Source organism: Cygnus atratus, chromosome 2 (assembly GCF_013377495.2).
Source record: "Cygnus atratus isolate AKBS03 ecotype Queensland, Australia chromosome 2, CAtr_DNAZoo_HiC_assembly, whole genome shotgun sequence".
NCBI lineage: Eukaryota > Metazoa > Chordata > Aves > Anseriformes > Anatidae > Cygnus > Cygnus atratus.
Window position 1 is genome coordinate 82,159,307 of NC_066363.1, and position 22,130 is coordinate 82,181,436.

At 37.9% G+C, this 22,130-nt stretch overlaps 1 long non-coding RNA gene across 1 annotated transcript; it reads right to left on the minus strand.

Moving 5' to 3' along the window:
• Positions 1–365: 365 nt before the first annotated feature.
• Positions 366–22,127, minus strand: LOC118250986 (uncharacterized). The gene is made up of 5 exons (XR_004779627.2): positions 22,005–22,127; positions 21,144–21,612; positions 15,839–16,011; positions 5,863–5,987; positions 366–1,367 (listed from the first exon to the last, which is right to left on the minus strand). It is a non-coding gene; the product is annotated as an uncharacterized LOC118250986 (long non-coding RNA).
• Between the last annotated feature and the right edge of the window lie 3 nt (positions 22,128–22,130).

The window sequence follows — 22,130 nt, forward strand, 5'->3', positions numbered from 1 at the left end:
CAACTATTATAATTCCAGATGAAGAGGAACCAAGTGTGTTTGGTATGTGCTTCCAAACTTTCCTGTTCTGACTTCGTGACAGGAAGATGTGCATCAGTTTCTAACAATATAAACATTTTTCTTCGGAAAAAAAAAAAATATATACATATTTTTACATGTCTTCTACCATTTGCCAATACCTATTCTTCACATAACTCCTTTTACTAACATTTTGCTGTAAATCAAGGAAACCAAAACTTACCTGAAGAGAAATTTCTATCCTGTCGAACTAGTGTATTCTTTATGTTTAAGAGAGCAGTATAGGCACACTTCAGTCAGTGTTTGCTTCTGTCTAGTAGGAATTGTGATATTTTTTAATTATTTTTAGTAAGAGATACTTTTCCTGAGTAGCATTCATAGCTAACAACAAACTCTACAAAACCACCATAGTCAAAGAATGTAGAGTCTTAGAGTAAAACCAGTCCTCTAACAGCCTGAAGTTAGAAAATATTTTTCTTCTAATTTGATCTTCTTTAAAGTGAGCAATTTCCACGTGGTTGAATTAGGCACAGATGTATTTAGCCACTGAATTTTCAAGTCAGGTTTATTTGATGTCGTATTTCAATAGTTTATATTTTTACTTTAACTTGGACTAGTTCATAATAGATATACTTTGTTAAAAAAAATCCAGGAAACAATTTACTGACTTACAAGTATTACTGTGTCAACAGATTTTCTTGAATCCTTCAATGTTTTATATAAAGAGACCAATATTAAAAATGAGAGATGTAGCACAGAAACAACCTGTAGGGTTCAATGTTAGTTCAAGCACATTTCAACAGATTCTGCCTTCAAATGTCAAAATCTTCATTTGTAATTAAGCAGAATATATCAGGAAGATGTAACCAGAATGAAAAACCAACATATTCACCCTTTACAGAACACAAATCTCCATGCTTCTTTCAGCAAATTAGAGTTACAACCTGTACCGTAACATGCACACATGTTTTGGGGATGACCATCTTAAGCATCTTATTTGAATATGTCACCCGTACTTCTAATTGCCACAAGAGGACTGTTCCTTCTCTTCTTCCAGATCACCCCTGGCTTTCAGCGCAAAAGTCTGACAATGCCAACAGCTTCTTTATTTGCTGGGATGCTCTGGTGGAAACTTAAGCACGAAGAACCTAACATTCCATAAGAAGTGATTTGAGAGCAAAAGTGGGCTGGGAACTGGTTAATGAGGTTCCTGCACCCAGCTGATATTTCTTAATGTGTTTTCAGAGAAGTTGTTTGTCAGGGGAAGAATAGCAGCAAAAACTACAGCCAAATGCCTCACCAGTGCGATGTTGGTGTACATGAGAAGGTCCAACCTTGTCTTCTGAATCCTGTAAAAAATTAAAAATATATCAGTCATTAGTGCCAACTGTGAGCATTGCACAAACACGGGCAGTCAGTCTCTAGTTCCAAAATAGCTGAACAGTAGGTTAGGGGTGAGTCATCCCTAAAAAGATTGCATGGCTCTGTCCAGTGACAGAGCTAGACTAGAACACAGCTCTCCTGACTTCTAGGCCAAGGATTTCAGCTCCAGCATGCTCTTTTCCCAAGTGAGGGTTTCTAGAACTAAAATATGTCATTTTAAATGAGAAAGACAATGTCTTTCACCAGATCTTTTGCCTATCACTGGAAAAAGTTAGTGTAGTGTGTATCATATTGTCCACGAGATTTCTATTTTAGTGTACCTGTGGATACCTCTATTCTTTGAAATTAAAACCTCTGTACAGACATTAAAAATGCAAACTCCTACAAGCACAAGTCTGCCAATTTATTCTTTTGTCTTAATAGAACATGTATGGATTTATATAGTGAGGATACAATTGCTCCAGTTTGCAGCCACACAGAGCATAGTTGCATGCATTTTCACATGCATGTGCATCTATCTGCATGTGATTCCAGCTCAACATAATGAACACAGCAAATCCACCTGAATATAGTTTTGACCTTGCACTTGCCATCCTGTCCTATCAATTTTGTGTTACGAAAAGGGGGGCAAATCTCAAAATAAAGAATTTAACCATAACACAAATTGTGTCAAGAATTGATTCTATATTAAATTGTGAGGTCTGCTACATACTTACTATGGGTCTAAATCCTGCCCTAAACCAGTGGGATTATCGCCTGGTCCTAATCAAAACCTTCGTTCTTTTAGACTGGTGTAATGCCAACTCTAGGATCTAAACCTTGGTGTTCGCACTTCCTCTGTACTAGGCCAACCTAGGATGTAACTGTGTACAGACTGTAAGAGAATCCGGACTGAGACACGTGGATTACTCTCAGCATTTGTTACCAAACACCAACCAATCAGTTTCAAAGCTTATAAATTTGTAATGTAAGCTTCTTTGAATTTAAGTCCCTCGCCCCCAGCGTATGTTAAGGATCTATTTACTTTGGCAACAGCTACAAACAGTGCTATGAGCTAGGAATCAAAACCAATCACCTACAGTAGGATTCATCCCACATAATGCTATCTAACAGGCATATTATCTTCCAGGTTTCCTCTGTACAATTAACTACAGGCAGGCAGTAAGTAACGCTACTGGGGTGAATCAGCCCACACATTTAACTGTCTATTATGAAATTAGGATGTCTTCTGTGAATACCCATCATCTTCCACTGATTATAGAAGGGGAACTACAGAGATGTTAGATTAAACAAGCAACAAAGTAGATTAAAATTAATTCTTAGACTCGGTAAATGCACTCTACCAGCTTAAAAAAAATCATGGTTTGTGCTGCAAATATTTACCGGTTTTCTATATACGGGGTTGTACTACTTAAGCAGTGGTGTTATTTATGTGGATGGAACAAGCGAAAGACTGTGGACTTAACTCTCCTTTTCCCCTCACACTTAACAAGAAGTGTAATTGGTTGATCTGGCACATGAGAAAATGTTTTACAGCACAGACATAGAAAAGCTTTGGCTTTCAAGTTACGGTTTACGGAAAAGATTAAGTATTTTCCCAGACATTCTTATTAAATCATCACATAACTCTTTAAATCCCTATCTGTATTATTATCAGGAACACATAATTTTCAGGAAATCCTGTTGCAGCTTTTGACAGCAAAACTACCGAAAATGTGAACCTGTCGGATTCTGTGCAATCAGAAGCAGTCATCTGACTTCAGTCACTGAGTAATGCAGATATCTCATGCTGATTTACATTTCTTCTTCCAGATCACTTTGAGCTTTTAATACGAAAAAAGCCTTAAGGTAAAAGCACTCAACCTGTTGTAAACAGCCCAGATTCATACACATATGATTCTATGAACATTTCCAGTCTAGAGTTCATTATACACACATACACAGATACAAATACATATCAATACATTCTAAAATTAAATTTCACTGTAATCCTTAATTTTGATGAAGAGTTGCCACTTGAGATTTCACTATACTGGCATCCATATGATTACTGAAAAATAATGTCTCTGCTAAACACAGAGCACAAATAGTATTAGCTCATGAGAGCGTGAATAATGAAATTCTTTTCTAATTGAGTATCAGTAAGCAATGCATTTTTATTCTCAAACTAAACCAAAATACTACAGAAAAATGTAATCTCTTAACTTTTTCAGATTTCATTAATGTGGTTATGCCATCCTTAGCTTTGCTTACACTCAGATTTCCTTGCTCATGATTTCTGTTTCCACCCTTTACACCTCACTTTTGAATACAGCCCACTGAATCAGTCAATGGGTTCTATGTGGGTGTAAATCGTATGCTTGGGGACTGGAAAAGAGTTGTTAGCTTTAGGTGTTCAGTGTTTGTTTTCTACTTCTTTTATATTCCTACATTTTGTTGTATTCCTCCTACAGTTCCTGAAATAAAGGGTCTTACAGTGTACTGTCCTTAATATCTTAAGGCTATCACAGACCTGACAGAGACAACTTAGAACAAAAATAAGCCTTAACTATATTTACCCAATTGAAGCAAACTGTTTCCCAAGTGTCAATTTCAAACAGCCAAATTAATTAGGTCTAGAACACTATGCAAGCATTTACACTTTCCATTATGCAGACAGGAACTAAAATATTTTACATTAATATGTATTTTACATAAAAGAAAATAATACGTTCAGGCGGTGTTATCATTTCCTCTTACAGACACTGGTTAAAACATTTACCTCCTGATCCTATGGACTTTCATAATGTTACAATTTTTTAACTTATTAAAGAACAATTCTGTTAACTTAATTAAAACAGTCCCACAGCAAAAGTTAAGCATGCAAGTACCTACATTATGACAACTAAAGTGCATCCAAGCAGGCTGGTAGAAGGTGACGTGTTAATTTGCAAGCAACAAAATCTTTGATTCCTGTAAGTAGGGCTGACTTACTACAAATACATGAAAAAGTATATTGCAAAAAGAGACAAAATACTATAACATATTACAGAGTGGTTTATTAAAAAAATAGATTTTTAGTAGTACTGGACTCAAAATGACAGTCCGCTGTTACGCTTAGCTCTATCCAATAACTAAAGTTTATCTGATAGGAGGGGAAACTGGATTTCTCGTGCCTACCAGAAAAAAATGAATCAATAAATAGGTTACCAGTGTTCTACTCTACAGCCTGTGGAGTTCACCACTGCCATTCCTCTCAAATATCCCAACAACTGCTTTCTCCTGTTCATATAATTGGACATACATGTCATCTCCTAGAAAGTAAACATCTGCAAACAAGTAACTGGAACAGTAAGAGACCATTTGATTATTCAAATTCCCTTCATTTTTTAATACAAATATTGCGTAATATTTACAAGTCTGCATTTCTACCCAGCTGCCACAAAAGCTAGGAAAAGGCTTTTTTTCCTGTTATTCCATTACTCAGTTGCTGAAAAACTCTCAGCAAAGAAGGAATTTACTTCCAGCTCAAGGTATCCTATCACTTCTGACAGATGCATTTCCCAGTTTTAACTCTGCCATTAGAAGACTCTCCAAAAGTAGCACTAGTTTTATAATCAGAATTACAATTATTATAACAGATAAAGAAACAGAGTAAGTTTTCCTCCACAGAAGTAACAAACAAAAACTTATCAAGTCCTCTCCAACCACTGCGTGCTTTAAGAAGCAACTTGTGCAACTTGTGGACATTAGCTTATCCTAGTTTAAACCTCTGGAGTTAAAAAACAGAGCAAACAGTACATCCTTTAGCGTACAGAGTTTAAACACACAAAAATTTAACATTTAAACAGTCTCTAAGGCTGCTAAGTACACACTTTCAACACATACTTCAGCTACACTAAGACTAGCTAATGCTCCCACTCATCACATGATGCACTGTGCCAACACTGCAAAATGAAATGTGTTAGCACTGTCAGAAATGTGATTTCTGTCAGAAATGTTTCCTCAATTGGCGGGGGTGGGAGCGTGGAATCAAAACACTACAAGCAAAGCTGCAGACAAAAGCAAAGCTGCAGGCAAAATCAGTGTTAAGAAGCAGAATTGTACACACCTAGCACAGTACATTAAGACACGTGGTCACTGAATGAATGCATACAGATACTGTCACCTTCTTCTATCAGGTACTTTTTATTTGTCACATTACTGTTCCACACATCTTCCAGAATAGTCTATGTAGTAGTTATGTACAGAAAGAGCTATAAGGAAGGGACAGAAAGGAATTCCTTTAAATAAAAAAACCCTCATAGATCCAAGCTCCCTACAGGAATATATGTAAATGCTTGGCTTGCTTTTATTAATGGGTAGGAGTGCATACCTTAAAGTCTTTCCTAAGAAAATAAACACCACCAACCAATAAAACAAAATAAAATAAAACCAGTAAATTTTCAGAATTTGTATGACAGAGTGCTTATTTACACTTACCATCTTTATGAACAGAGTCAACATTCACAAGGCATCTCACTCATGTGTGTTCGTAAATGCTGCCACTTCACTACTTGCATCAATGGAGTTGTAAGGGCAGATGTCATATTTGAAAGGCTTCTGACCTACAGAAAGCAAACATGAAGAATGTAGTACCTTCTATGGGAACTCAGAGTGGGGGGAGGAAGATGAAATTCAAAAAAATAAATAAAAAAATCAGTGGATTAGCATTTACAGCACATGCTCAAATCCACAGCTCATCTTTCACGTGAACTCACTGCTAATGAATCATGATCTTACATTAAAGTCTATGCAGTTAAAGGTTATGGCCAGTTTTATCAGTAGGAGACCTACCGCATTTAAATTTGGCTTCCACCATAAGTGTAATCAAGAAAAACTGGCCAGACCCATTTCCAAATTTAGTTTTGATCTTTTTTTTCTGAATCAAAGTCCAGCGTGCTGACTTTCAGCCTACTCTGTCACGAGAAACCTCCACAAAACAAACAAACCAAAGAAGCACAAAACACAAAGCCATCCCTCAGAATGGCGGCAGAACAGGAAGTTTTCAAGAGGCAAAAGGAAATGACATTAAGGGAAAGCCATTTTGAACTTAATGAAGAAAACACACAAAGAATTTTCTCGAAAGACAGCAAGGACAACATTTAGGTCACAGATACAAAGATAAACAATGAATTTCAATAACAAAAGCATTGTGAGGTACATTCTTAAAGAACTACCCTCCCCTTTCATCTGCATGCGTGCTAACAATTTCTAATTCACAATATTTATGTTCTTATCTTTCTGAGGTAACTGAATACTGTTTTTACAGTGGAAAACCTGAAATGCACCTCAACAGAAAGAAACCACAGACTAAAAAAAAATGAAATAGAATTGCAGAATACAAAATGGTTGATGTTGGGAAGATCATCTGGTCCAACCCCAAATAGGCAAATTTATCTTCATCTTCAAAATCAAACACAAAGCAAGTAAATAATTTCAAGTTAAAAATAAAGAAAAGTGAACAGATTTTAAGAACTGAAGTCCTAACAATAACCCTGGTACAGTAATAATTCTCCTCAAGACAGCATTTTAAGGCACCATTATTACAAGTAACTCCAGTTACTTGTACAGTTTGTCCAGTTACTTGTACAGCATTTCGGTTTTATTAGTGTTACCTATTAAGAATTAATGCAGAGGATATAACAATGTGTACTCTTTACAGGGTCAGCATAATATGGAGATTTATTTTTATTTTTTAATGTTTACTCCCACTTGTCAATGGAGAAGCAAACAGGAAAGGGCTGAGGACATTTTCAGGAGCAATTGTAAATAGCCTGATGTCTAGATAACAGACTACTTTTTCCACAGGTAACAAGCAGCTTCCTAAAAGTCGTTACATGCATTTGCAGATTACATAGCAAGTCAGTGGCAGAACAAGTGATACGAAACTGTTCTGGATTTGCAATCCTTCTCCTAGACAGTGATTTATTTTATTCATTTTTGACAGAAGTTTAATTTATTGAGGATGGGTTTGGTCATGTGTCTACTTATGCACCTGAATATCTTTAACAATGCCTGGCCACAGTGTCTAGTCAAGTTCCCAGATGTCATCAGTTATCTCATCTTTAGATATCACGGTCTTTTTCCTCTACCTCTTGAAGCCTTTTTGAAGCCAGTTGCCTTCCACGTAGGCTAAGAATACTGAACAGAGCAAACGTCTGCCTTTCAAGACGCGGCATACTTGCTACCACATAGACTGGGAGCCATCTGTCCCAGTAGCATGCGACGTCTGGCAGCCTCCTTCACACCTCCGCTGCCTGCCAGCCAGCTGCCTGCCCTCCCCTCCTGCCGTGCGGTGTGCCAGGCCGTGGTCCCAGCGCTGCAAGACAGAGCACCACCCACGTCAACCAAGTGTCGGCGCGCCGTACTCCTGCCAAACCACTGCAAGAGCATTTCATTCCTTAAACCTGCTGAAAAGTTCATCTTCCCAACGTGGGCAAAAGTGGATGTATCCTATTCAGTATGCTATAGGATGAGTTCTCCACAGGCTGATTTACTTCAATATTCTCACAAGCAGATAACTGTCTCTCCGCTGTCCTGCCCACCCACTCACGACATACTTTATATAGCAGATTTCAGAAGGCCATTAATGCAACATAGCATGTTCCTGTGCTATTTGTTCCATTAAACTTATTTACAGATCTTGTAAAATGCTCAGTTCAAAAACGGAGAGAGACTTCACTTTTTAAATACCTACAAAATGGAGAAGATCCAAAAGCTCCAAGCAGACAGTGATACAAAGTATGTTCTGTGCAAATTCAGGATTTCTAAATACAAATGCCTTCATTTTGGCACGATGACAGACTTGATATAACCTTGATAATATAAAGTGTATGTAAACAAACTACTTGACTGAGATAGGAAAAAAGCAAACAAAGCATCAGTCAGAAGCTGGGGCTTCCAACAGGCTCAACGCTGAACTTTAAAACAGAACTCTCAAGTAGGAAACACACCAGAAAATGAAAGGGAATATAGCCAAGACAGGCAAACATCAATCTATAATATTAAGAAGAATCTTGAAATATGCAAAAATGTGCAAGTTGATTTAAAAAGTTTTGCAAAGGCATTCCCATTCTTTTCCGCTTATGGTATACCAGTAGAGAGAATAAGAAATAGCAATCTGATTCAAGCCCACATCCCTCCAAACTAGCAAAGACACCTTTCTCAGTTAATGTGCCAGGGATACAAGCTGTTCTTGTCTTTGTTATATCTATACCTTGTCACAAGTGTCTTCTGAATATAGATCCTAAACTGGGATTTCCTAAAGTACACCCATATTCAGGGAAGCAACACAAACATATCCTTAAGGGATAGACCACAGAAATAATTTAGTTAAAAATTTGCTTGTTTTGTTAAATCAGGATCTGATTTTGTTTGTCTGTTTCATATTCAACATAAGAAGAAGAACTACCAGTTGATAAAAAATAAAAAATACCCCTTTTCTTGAGAGATCCTTTCCACAGCACAGAAGCAGCACTCAATATTTGACTGTACAGTTGTTGTTTTTTTTTCCTTAAGTAATTTAAGTGGTAACATAAAAAAGACACGTGTAATCCACCTGTACAAATTCATATATGCTGTATCAGGGAGGCCTTGAGACTTGTTCAGTACTCATAGCGCCGGTAGTGAAAGGTTTTGATGCCAGCATGTATTCCCATGTGCCTCTGCAAAGCTAACTTTAAGAACACTTCCTGACAGAAAGGAAATGAACCTTGTCAGAGTTGGAAAATCATCATCTATTTTTCCTGTATAAGTGGTCTGAAGAGATGACATTTCTCAACTAGTATGTTAATTCAGGTTTTTGATGATTTTTATCATGAGTATTTGAGCTTATTACTTATATAGGAAATACTGATATCATTAAGGGAGGAATGAGAGCATAAAGATTCCTATCAGACCTGTCTACAGTCAAGTAATTCAGTTATTATTTTATTATCTTTCAACTAGTTATTTATATTCCCAGAATGACATAGCTTCCTGCGTTGAAGTAATTCACTAGCAGCCAATACTGCACAACGCAACATGCTCACATTGGATTGTTGTATTTTCCTGTTTGAATGGTCTGCCTACATTTTTTAGAATTTTTTTCTCTGTGTGAAAAATACAGATTCTACGTTCTCTATGGCATGACGTGTTACACTTTCAGGCCTGCAAGTGGAATTTATCCAAGTGGAAAAATAATGTGTGTCAGAATTACGTGTGCTTGTAAACAAAGAGAGGATTCCTAGGAAACAAAACTGTAAAACATTTACAGATCGTAGATCTACTCTTCCAAATTCCTCGATTTGCCAGATTCTTCCCCACACCATGCTTATAATACCTCAAAACCATTTAACTCTATGCCTCAAGCATTTAAAGTTCCTCAAAGCTCAGCAAAAATAAAGGAAGCACCGGTTGTTCACAAATTCACAAACAAGTCTGTAATGCACATCTATAACACAATAATTTCAAAGGGAGAAATATAAGCAGAGAACAACTTTAAAATCCTTGTCCTGTGGAAGTTAACTATGGCAGGTTTGAAAGGTGCTTACACCTCTATCCAGATTATTGATCAACATAGCAAAATGAAACAATTCCCTTTCAAATCATACCTGTAAATAATTAACTACCAAGTAAATACTAATTCTGACTACACGCACTACATTCATGTTAGATGTAATAAACAGGGTTACTCATTCTTTAAATACTCTATAATGAAAACACAGTTATTTTCATGACACATTTGTGAAGACAATGGAAGTCCTGCCATCTTAAAAACAAAGTATTTTAGAAAACAATGAAATTAGTTTATATTATGCTCAAGACTTCTACTGGTAGAAGTATTTCTGCTAATTCAAAAGACAGACTGAATCATACGGCTGTTATTTTACGTAATAAGATTCAAAACAAGAAAGATGCAAAAGGGGACTTGGCTTAATCCCCAATTATTTGTGTAGCTTAATACTTTCTTGCACCAGAGCAATAAAGCTTTGCACCAGAGAAATAAAGCTTACATTGCTTAAAGAATAAAAGCCCTTAATTTGCATGAGGGAACTAAAGTACTTAGGGGAATTGTTGCAGTGTTTGATACATAGAAGGTGTGAAAGCTAAAACAATAATCTCAGTAAAACCAAGGACCTATAAGGAAAAGTCTGGGATTTAAACAGTGGGCTTCAAGATGAAAGCCAACTCTGAAAGGCGAGCAGTACAATTCTGAATAATTCTTTGCATTAATTTTTCCCCTCTTCCCTAAACATTTGTGTTCTCTCACGGGGAAAGGCTATCACAAAAAGGCTTTCACATTGTGAAAGATCTAGATTCTCAGCTCCTACAGGATAGACAGAACTTTTTTAGCACTATGAAACAGAGACCAAAAATGCAGAAGCTGATTTCTGTAATATCTTTGTGAATCTAACACAAGCACAGTAGTTCAAATGTATATAATGTGCTGATTAACAGACTGGGAAAACATTCTTTGTTACCATTTCTATTCATTGAAATCAGAATTAAAAGTGTACTTTTATGCATTCAAAGGATGTCTTTCACAGTGACATAGCAGAACAACCTTTCCCTGTTAGCGGATTAGATGCTTTGTAGAAGAGTAGAGCTATTTGGATTTTCTAGCTATTTCAATCATTCCTTAACAAGTTTAAGCAGAGATGCCTTAACAAAAGTAACAGCTTTAAATACAGACTTTGGAATTCTGATGTTGTGGACAGTGCCCATCACATGCAGTGTTTGTGGTGCAAACTACCCACAGATATCAGTGTGTCCTTTTTCTTCAATAAGAAAAGGAGGACTGTGTTACTAGGAGATCTTCATAGGCTAAGGACCAAAAGACCAAACGAACTTGGAACTGTAGTATGGATTTTTCAACCTTTCATTCTTGAGATCTAAATAAGCCTTATTTGAAACATTGGGCAATTCAGACACATTAAGAGCAAAGGGTTTTTCTGTTTTTGGAACAGAATGGATTATTATCATGAGTATTCTTCATCAGAGTTTTAGGCTCCATAAAGCCCCCTTCCCGCCTCCACCCCACATTATAACACTTACGAAATTAACAAAACAGTCAGGCAAGACTGTCAAGAATCAGTTTCATTCTTCCCAGTTAGGCTTTGAACACTGATTATAGGTAGCTGATCATCACAGAAGCCACTATAATTTTCCTTTTTTAAGAACTAGCAGATAAAACTCAGCAACTGAAGAGGTTAGACTGCCCTCTCTCTGCCATTTTTTGCTAACTACTTCTGTAACATAAATAGAATTATGGCCACACACTTTCATGAAAGTCAAGACATTAGGGTATGCCAACATTTTCCCATATAGTCAGAAAACAGCATACTCCAAACTGGTAATATGGTATGTCTCCGTAAAGTTTTAGGTTATAAAAACTGTACTTCATTGCTGAAAGAAGGCAATACAATTCGGTTATACTGTTTAGTAGTTCTACTATTCCCTGTGAATCAAAGCCTTTAACTTGCATACAGTGTTGGAAGAAAGCAAGAGCCATCCTCGTACTGAATTAATATGTGAATTAAAATTATCTCTACATTTAATGTACTCTCAGCCTTATTTTCTGATGGAAGAAAAATGGCCAAGGGAGCATTATTTTGAATTGTAACATTACCTTAACTTAACTTGTAATGTAGGAAATACCAGATATTTGAAAAATGTAAGCAAGACTTAGGTGACTAACTTATAATGTCATGGAGTATGTCATGGAGTTCAGTTGTTCTGCTATCTCGTCCTTTAAAATATACATACACCTAATGTCATAGTCAAAAATCTTAAGTCTTCACATGGAGCTACCTTTTTTTATAAAATTGCATAAATTCAAATTAGATTTTACTAATTAAACTCTACTGTCTAAAACTGAAAAGAATGAAGACATCTAATTCATATATTACAGCTATCCTTGTAGCAAATGAGTTAGGTAGAAATAATCATTTTAAACTGGATCTCTGACAAGAGTATGTAGCCTACACTGAGGTAGGTATACAGTCAAAGAGGAACACTGAAAAAGCCCTTGAAAAAGCCATGGTTATGTTGCTCCTTTGCTGCCCCCTTCTGGAAAATAAAACAAACATAACAACAAGACAGGAAAATAGCTGGTCCCTGCATACCGTTATCCCCATTTCTCAGACGACTCAGCCTTGGGACGGCAGATCTTTTTTAGTTTAAAGGCTTTGGATTTTTTTTTTTTAAGTTTTAATTTTGAAGCATCAATAAACACTAAAATATATTTTCCAAAAGAGCTGTTAATCTAGGCATAATGAGAGACAACTCTAGGAAGAAGAGAAAGTGAGGCTGCTCGCTTTGGCACTCTGGAGCTCTGCCCAGCAGCACATTCTGCGCATTCAGAGGCACAGCCAGCACAGCAGGATTATCTGTATGCCATTCTGCCATCAGCGATTTAACCTAAGCTTCTGAACACAACACTGAATTGGCTGCAGTTTACAACAGATTCTGCTGTACCGGTGCTGCCACAGATTCTCAGGCAAATCTTTAGGGGAAAGCCTGTGGCTGTCTTCTCATCCATCATCACGGATACTTAGCAGTTTTTGCTAGCATGCCTTTCAAAGAGGCTGTAAGAAGGAAACAGGGTTAACTCGAAGCTTGCTTTGCTGGACAGGAAAACTCAAGTGAGAACGAGATATGAAAAACTCAAGTAAATTCGTAATCTGCCGTATTTGGAAGCACTGTTCCAGGGATAGCTCCAGAGACCCCTTCTGCAAACACACCTTTTACTTCTGAAACAGAGGTGTTACACATACGTCAGATAACAACACATTTCATACATAACCTTATACTAAATCTGGGTTGCTATTGTCCACTTGTTAAAACCAACAGTTGTAATGATGTAAGAATGTAAAATGCTTAACCTTGTACAACTATACTTCTCAAACACTTCAAAATTGAGACAAGTTATGTCAAAATACCTCTCTGTGATTGTAAGAGCAACTTGTCTGACTGCTCTGTTTGCACAATTTGTTGTGTCTGGAATGTGCTTTGACTATGACAAGGCTTGTTAACAGACTACTTAATTTAAAAAAGATGCCTATGTGAAAGGTGTCAGCATGTCAGCCTATTCTGTATCTATTAGCAATGCTGCTAGTTCATTAAAAGTAATTGGGCCTTTGACTATCCAAGCCCAAATTCCTTTTCTTTTTTATTATACCAATTTCAGTAAGCAATTAAAACATGTATTTATTTTTTCCACATGAGCAATAATGACTTCAAAGCAGGAAATCCAGATTCACTATAGACAGTTATTTCAGTCCTACAAAACAGCGGGGTAAAGAAGCTATTTGGGAAAAATCCTTGAAAATGTGAATTATTTAGATTACGGTACATAACTTTAAAAGTCAGAAAGTGGTTTCTCTAGTTAAATGGTAGGTGTGTACTGTGAATATGTTTTCTAGTAATGTAACAGGCATATGTATGGCCACGTATCACAAATAAAACATCCTCAAAAAGAAACTCGCATACTTAGAAGAAGCCTACAGAAACTGAATGTTCATTAACTCATTCACCTAAGTAGTAGGAAAACTATCACTAGAATATTGTGTGATGTGAAGTCATGGACAGGTGGCTACCAAAGGATCTTTTCTGAACAACGTGAAAGCATCAAATGCTTTCTTAAGTTCTCTTCAGAAGAGAGGATGCACTTGAGATCAGACAAAGTCTTAGTGTGAACTCATAGCTGCAGATAAATGGAACTTTACATTAACCGACAAAAGAGATTATTCAGTAACTACGCCTATTAAAAATGTACCGCTGACTACAGAGAAAGCTGTACACTCTCACATTTTTTTTCATCCAGTTTATGTGCAGGACTCTGAGAAGCCTCACACGTGCACAAGAGTACACATCTCATGGCAGTTCAATGAGCACTTCTCAGTGGTTCTTCCTTCTTACTGCTTGTAATAAAATGCAAGCTTTAGAAACAGCTCCTGCTTGGTTTATTCAAAAAGACCGGTACCATCACAAGACAAGTAGAAGATACAACTATTTGGATAGGGTACCTTATTTTCATTCAGGCTATCTGTGGAAAACTTTCTTGGAAAAATAGGTAAAGTACGTAAATAAGCGTACCACGTTATCAATTGTTCCAGGCTGGATGTGGTTCTAGGCAGCCTGCTCTAGTGGCTGGCAACCCTGCCCAGAGCAGGGGGGTTGAAACTAGATGACCTTTAAGGTCCTTTTCAAACCAGGCCATCCTATGATTCTATGATTCTGCAGTAAAGATCTACAGAACTACTTCGAGCATAACAAGCAGAATAGAGAATTTTGCTATAATACAGGCCATAGCTACTGCAGGTACTGCATGCTAATTCACTTGAATTCTTCTTTCCAGTTGCTTTTGTGTTGGACCACACGGGATTATCTTCAGTCTTCATCTCTTCCTCTCTTTAATTTGTGTTTTCTAATGGATTTGTTTGCGATGTCCATTCATCTGACGTCTGGTTTTGAATACTCAACCACAAATTGAACACAAAAGGGCTGGAGAAGTTGTGTGGTTTTTCACATGCTCTTTCAACTCTGCTCTAGATTGTCAAGAAAGAACTAAGTTAAGTAAGCTAATTCAAAAAGAAACCCCAAAATAAGTGTCAACTGACATTTTACATTACCACCAATGACTTAAAAGACTTAATTTCAGGTAAGATACTTTCAGGCAAAAGACAGTTTTAAAGGGACTTTTGAAATACTGTAACCCTCATAAATCAGTCCACTAAGAGAAAAAAACAAAAACAAACAAAAAACTTGCAGATCATTCTAGGTTATGTTTGTGAAACAAACACACAAACACACACAGAAGGGGGAAAAAAAAAAAGCTTCCCAGAAGAGCCGAAGAGCTAGACAAGCCATTTGATTTTTAACTGTAGGGCAGAATTAGATCTAAGTTGCTGATGTTGAGGAAGTAAATGGTCTATTTTACTTTTGCACATATAAATAGTAGATGACTTCCAGGAATGTTTAACTGCCATTCACACACACCCTAAAAGAACAGATTATCATTCTGTATGCACACTTTCATCATAGAATTGCTATGGTGCTGCTCTGCACAAAGAGAAAAAGGGGATGAAATAAGCACAAGTGATAATGATAAAATAAAAACACTTGGAAAGTTTCTACTGTCTTTGAGATGCTTGTTGCCACAATAAATATCCTTGCTTTTTTAAAAATGAGAAGGCAGAGAAGAGAGCCATGATTTTCAAGAATCTCATTTGATCTGAATCTATTGGGTTTATCAAATTAAATGTTTTATCATACAAAAGCTGTATCTAAAAACGCACGTTTTAAAAACTCGTGCTTTCTAAGTCTCCTCCATTGTGAACATTTATAGATAAAAAAACAACAGCAAAAACTTTAACACGTCATATATGTTATTTGAGACCGTATACTGAAGTAAGCATTAGGAATAAACACTTACCTCACCCTCTATCCAGTGTATGCCAGCTCCATGCTCCAGCAGGTTTTGGTGATCAATACATCATCAACCAACGCAGCGTATATGTTATGTGTCATGATGGAGGTGTTATGTGTCATGAAGAGTCATGATGGAGGTAAACCCGGCAACCCTAGAGGGTCTGGACATCACAGGACCTAAGGAACAAATTTGTGCATGTAACAATGTGCTCTGTGGTCTCACAGCCTGGTCACTAAAAGCCTACAGCACATCTTGGTAAAGCCAATGGATTTTTTGGTAACTTATTCTAATACGTTAAGGTAGATTCCCAAAATATCTTCCTCAAAGCTAAATAAATCCTATATTAAAACACAATAAAACCCTCAGCTCATTAAGTTTGCTAAGCCAAGAAATAAAATAATTAGGAAGTGCCATAATCAAAGTTGCCTTGGTAACCTTAATTTCATTGCTTTCTGCCTATACACTCAACACTCACTAAAAAAAAAAATCTACTAAAGCACTATTCATTCTTGCACTGAATTTGGGAAGAATAACGAGCAAGAAAGATTGTATGCAGGCAGGCAACCGAAGATTTTGAAAGTGTACCTACACACCCACACAGAAGATGAGTATCTGACTTTGCAGCTTTTATTGTGAGCTTTCTTGCTTTTAAACAAAAAAAAAAATTAAAAAAATAATAAAAAAAAAACCTTCTTGATATGGCTTGGGCTTTACTTTTTGAAACAATGTACCTAAGAAGTTAAGACAGAAATTCCAGATTTCACAATGGAGAACCATACATGGACCCACTGGCATTGCTGAAACCCTTAGATACACCAGAAACGTCTGATGTTAGATTTAATTGCTGTTAATTGCAATCTTTTACCCTCTTCTACTAATGTTGGTTCACTTATTTGAGACTCAAAATCCTTTCCCTCAGCTTTAGGCCGCCCGGTAACCTAAGTTACTTTCATTCTCCAAGACTTGCCACTTTATTTTATGCTCTGTGTGCTGTGCCCAGTCCCAGTAGCAGTTTCTGTCATATGCAAAATTGTGCTGAGGTTCATCTACCCATCTCACCCTGACCCCTAGCAACTTCTCACAGGTTTTCCAACTCCACTGGTCTTCAGCACCCAGCTTTTTTTAGATACTCTCTATGAATGAATTCAAAACATTTGGGACCAAAGAAAATCGTCAAATTTTCTTAGTCCTCCCTCCTTAAAGCACAAAGCACAATTAGCTTCCTACAGTAAAGTATCTTCACTGCTCCCTGCACTTTCCAGAGGCTGTGAAGAGGCCAAACCAAGACAGGTTTTTGCATCAGGAGCACGCCTTTCAGCTCTTCTAATGGAAGACACCATCTGAAAAATGCTTAGAGCGTTCCTGCAAGCCACGGGTTACTAGGGCTTTTTAAATAAAAGCCACACTCTTACTGCTTCCACTTTAAAATATTATGAGCAATAAGTTTTCCTCCACAGGCAATCTAGAAAATTGGCTGAATTATTTTGGTTGATCTCTTCTTAAAATAAAAGTATCGGTTGAAGGCAAAGAAAAAATTCAGCCAATACAGTTCAAACAAACAAACAGAAAAGCAAGACAGAAGGGCAAGTGAGAACAGTGTCTTTTACAGAAATAATAACTGTGGTAATAAAGCAGTTGATGCAGAGCAGCAAAAAAAAAGTAATTAAGTGTGGTTTTAATACAAAACTAAATAATGAGTTAGCATTGAAAATAGAGAAGAAGTGTGAAAGATGCAGGCACATCATGAATTCATTTCATTCCTGTTTTCAGAGGAATTATGTTTCTTTAACATAATCTTGGGGAACATTTATCAGCATGAAGAGGAGCTGTTGTTAGAGGCATAGCCTCTACCAATATTAAAATTGAAATTAAACAGTCAGATTTGATGGTGTCAAGGTTCTGCAAGAATGCCCAGCTCCCTCAGCAAGCGACAAAGCTGGATAGCGTCCTCAGAAAGTCGCTTTATGATTTAAGAAATGTTGAAGTTCCCCATATTTGATGGAACTAAATTAAATATATATATATATATATTGATAGGCTGCTATATAGTTCCTCGTCAGATTCACCCAGCTTCAGTTAACCTCATTAACCAAAGACAGCAGTCAGAAATCAGAGAAGCATGGACAGGTTTCTCCACACAGCCCTGGTCCAACCACCACAAGTCTGGGAAGCTGCAGGTTGAGTTCAGAGGAGCTGGAGCTGCTAGCAGTACAAACTGCAGTGTGCACTTTTGGCATTGTTCAATGCACAAGAGGAGTCAGAGAGAGACCAAACTCTTTGCCAACATGGATCTAATTTGAAGTTTGAACAAAGCTGGCCTTCATTCACAAGCATCCGAATTCTGATGATATTCCAGTCAAATTGTCACCAAGTTCAAATCAGAAAAGCTTCACACATGAAGCACCCCTCAGCTTTGATGTTTTAAACAGCACAATAATCTCTCCACACAAGTGAAGGGTCCAGTCTAATAACAAAAGTCAACAGAATTATGAGATAATACAGAGCCTTTCTTGTATGAAGCTTTCAAACCAATCTTACCTGTTGCAGATCGGAAGAAAGCTCTCACAGAGTAAGATGAAGCACACTGAAGACTGAAGATAAATTTGCTGCTACTAACTCAAAAACCAATGAATTTCCTTTTAAACTAACAGACAACCAAGCAATTGCTTAACCAAGCAATTACCAATTGCCAAAAATGATTGGTTTTGGAAATTACCAAAATAAGTCAATCAGGAAATCAAATCAACAGAAAGAAGTGCAAAAAGCCAAATATTTCATGGTGCCCTGCATCTCAATTCCCCGTATCTCCCTGCACTCTCTTCTCTTCACCTCTGTGTACTAAACAGCTGGTCCACATTAAACACTTGTTAACATAAATGTTCAAACTTAACTCCTGCGTAGTTTTAAAGTGCTTTGTGGTGGTTTTTGTTGTTGTTTTTCTGAGCAGTATAAGCCTGAATTTGGTTCAGATGCACAGTACATCAGAAGAAAGAGCAATTGTTGATCATGAAGACCCAATTTGAGCACGTGGGCTCTGGTGGCAACAGCAAGGTCAGCTCAGCACTAAGGATGCTCAACCCATTCCTCTCTCCCAGCATCGAACACAACAGCAGCAGCAACAAAAGGATGACAAGCAGTTCTCAAAGATTTCACACCACAATTAAAAATGAGTTAGCAAAATACACTGTTGCAGCAGAGTTATTTCGATGTGAATTATGGAATATCTGAAAAACCATGACGGAACGGATACCTAAGAAAAAAGCAAAATACCCAAGTTTCAAAGGACTATTTTTAGTGGTGAGATGCGATATGCTTTACACGCCCATTTTCTTCAAAGCTCATCTGCTGACAGTCTAAATTTGGTCTAGCGAAATAACTTGATTGGAGGTTGTGGGTTCTGCATAGAGGATTTCTGTTTAATGGTAAATGGAATCTAGACCACTAACTCTTTCCTGTAAAGCTTTTAGTGTAAAATCATTGAATTTCATAGCAAGTTCTAGACTCTCTTTTAAAATTCAAAAACCGAAAATGATGACGGGCAGCATGATTAGTCTCAGGCCTTTTGCCTCTTCATCCCCAGTACAGATGGCAAACTACCGCTATACAACTTATGTAAGTATCAACAATTACTTTTATTTAGACAGGCAACTAATATTAAGAAAACTTTCTGCATATGTTAACAGTGAATGGTTACAATCCTCAACATTCATTGCTCCTTGAACATAGTGGAAATTGTGAAACAAGTATCCCAGAACACATCACCCCAGGATGTCCTCTCACCACAGTTGCAAGGGAGGTAGATTTTTGATGTCTTTTTCAAACAAACTGTAAGGAAGTTATCCTTTAAAAGATACAACTGTCGATACAAAACAGTTCTCCTTTGACCTAAGAAAGTATTATTTATATAGGTACTCATAAATCTTTCCACCCTTATAACCATTTCTGTTTTGAAACACTGTGACAGAAGTGACAGGAGCTGTCACAATTCCAGCTCTCTCCTACACCCTTCTTCCCAGCCTCTTAGAGAGTGGACTGCAGCCTTGCTGCCTGCTTAGTTACATATAACTAAATGGAGACACTGTGCTGTTGTGAGCAAATAAGAATACTCATTCTGCTTTTAGCTCTAAAAATGACTTTTTTTTTCAAGTTACTTTTCCTGCAGAAATTCTGCTACAACCTTCCGTGGAAATTTTAAGCACTGTCATTTTAAGCACTTAAATTTCAGAACAACCCTACCTTTCCCAAAGATAAACAAGAAGACTTCAAAATTAGACTGCTGAGCACAATCTAATCTAAAGCCTCTAAAACCAACACCACAATGCAGATGCAAAGTCTGGCGTGGCAACGAACACAGGAAGCCCTGTTATTCCACATTCCCCACAAGCAGAGGGTTTTCTTAATCTGACTGCTGCCACAAATTGCGGAGCACTCCTGTGAGCCATCACCTCATTTCATAAAGACTTGCAGTGCTTTTGCACAGGCCTTACTGAGCAATCAGAACTGAACCAGCAGTTCAACCTGGGCAGCACGAATTTGGTCTATATGAGCCGTAGCAGCCAAGGCAACCTTGCTAAACATAAATAAGAAAATCTACAGTCACTGCAGATCACCTGCAACCCTGAGCAGTTGAATGGAAAAATGCCTGGATACAGATTTTTCACAAGTTTACCCAGTGACTTGAATGCAAGCACTAAACGCACGGCTTTATTGAGAGGAAAGCACCTGCAATTAGTAACAGAAACAATTTAAAGTTTTTCGTTCCTTGTTCAATTAAAGAACAGTTGGTCTGATCACACTTGTCATCAATGAAAATAACAGCAGAGGAATACTGGCATCCTGTCCTTTTCTAATTTACGAGATACAGATTAAGTTACTCATTTATAAATTGAGATAATATTTAGCTATTAGTTGTTTCACACAACTAAGCAATAAAAAAACATTAACCTTGATAATTTCTCAGTAACGTTACAGACCCATTAAAAAACTAATAATCTACAAATTACTGCAATATGACAGTCAACTACTCCTAGAAACTTTCCGAATCCACACTATAAAGTGAGCTAGGATTTTGCAAAATGAAGGAATATCACCAAAAAGTGAACATTTACAACACCTTTTAGAATTTTTGTTTCTTATTTCTTCCTTTTTTTTAATCAGAAAAACGTTTTGCTCTAACTTCTCATGATAGCATTTGCACCTCACACTAGAAACACTCTAATAAACTTACACATGACCAAATACAGTCATGTGCACTGATATGTTTATAGCTGAGGCAATTGTATGAGAATTAAAAATATATTTGACTTACTGGTAAAATCAGAGTGGATACATTGAACGTAGACTATTAATGGCGAGCTACACAAAGATATCTGCTCATTTTCAAATGATGATGATGATGAACACTTTTTGCACTGAAACAGATGAGGCTTCCTCTAGTGATGTTTTGTGCACTTTCCAGGTACTTTGTGACATTAAAACGCTTTCACAGATGAAGCCAGGATGTTTCATTTCTCTCTGAGAGATGCAGGTTTGCTGGTGGAGCACACTGGCATTCTTTGCAGAAAGCGCAGTCAGGCATTGGAAGAGGTTGCCCAGGGGAGTGGTGGAGTCACCGTCCCTGGGGGTGTTCAAGGAAAGGTTGGACGTGGTGCTTAGGGACATGGTTTAGTGGGTGACACTGGTGGTAGGGGGACGGTTGGACCAGATGACCTTGGGGTCTTTTCCAACCCTAATGATTCTGTGACTCATTCATTGTCAGACGTTGCTGGCAGGCATATCTACAGAAGACAAAGAACAAAACAGTTAAAGTCCACTTTCGGTCATGGTGATATCCAAAATCTGGTTGTGAAGATGATCTTAAGAGTGTGTGAAACGGAGCGAGGGCTTTGCCATGACAAAAACGAAGACATAAACAGCTTACTCAGCTCGCTTGTTGGGATAAAAACCGAACTAGGAGTTCGTAGCGTGAAGTTTATGACACCCAACCGTTAGAAAACGCGCGGATCCTCACAAGCACCGCTGAGAAAGCCGCTCTGCGGCCACAGCCCCGCACCAACCCCCCCAAACGCAGCCCAGCCCGCAGAAAGCGAACCCCGACGGCAAGCGGCGCCCCCCAGCCCCCGCTGCCAGCCGGGGCCCCCGAACCAGCCGCCCCCTTCCCAGCACCGACCTCACCGAGCCGCATGGCGCCGCCCCCCCGGATCGCCCCGGGGCAGGGGCGGCGCTGCGGGGGCCGCTCCCCGCCCACAGCCCGGCCGCGCTTCCGCCCGCCGCCGCCTCCGCAGCCGGCCCCGGC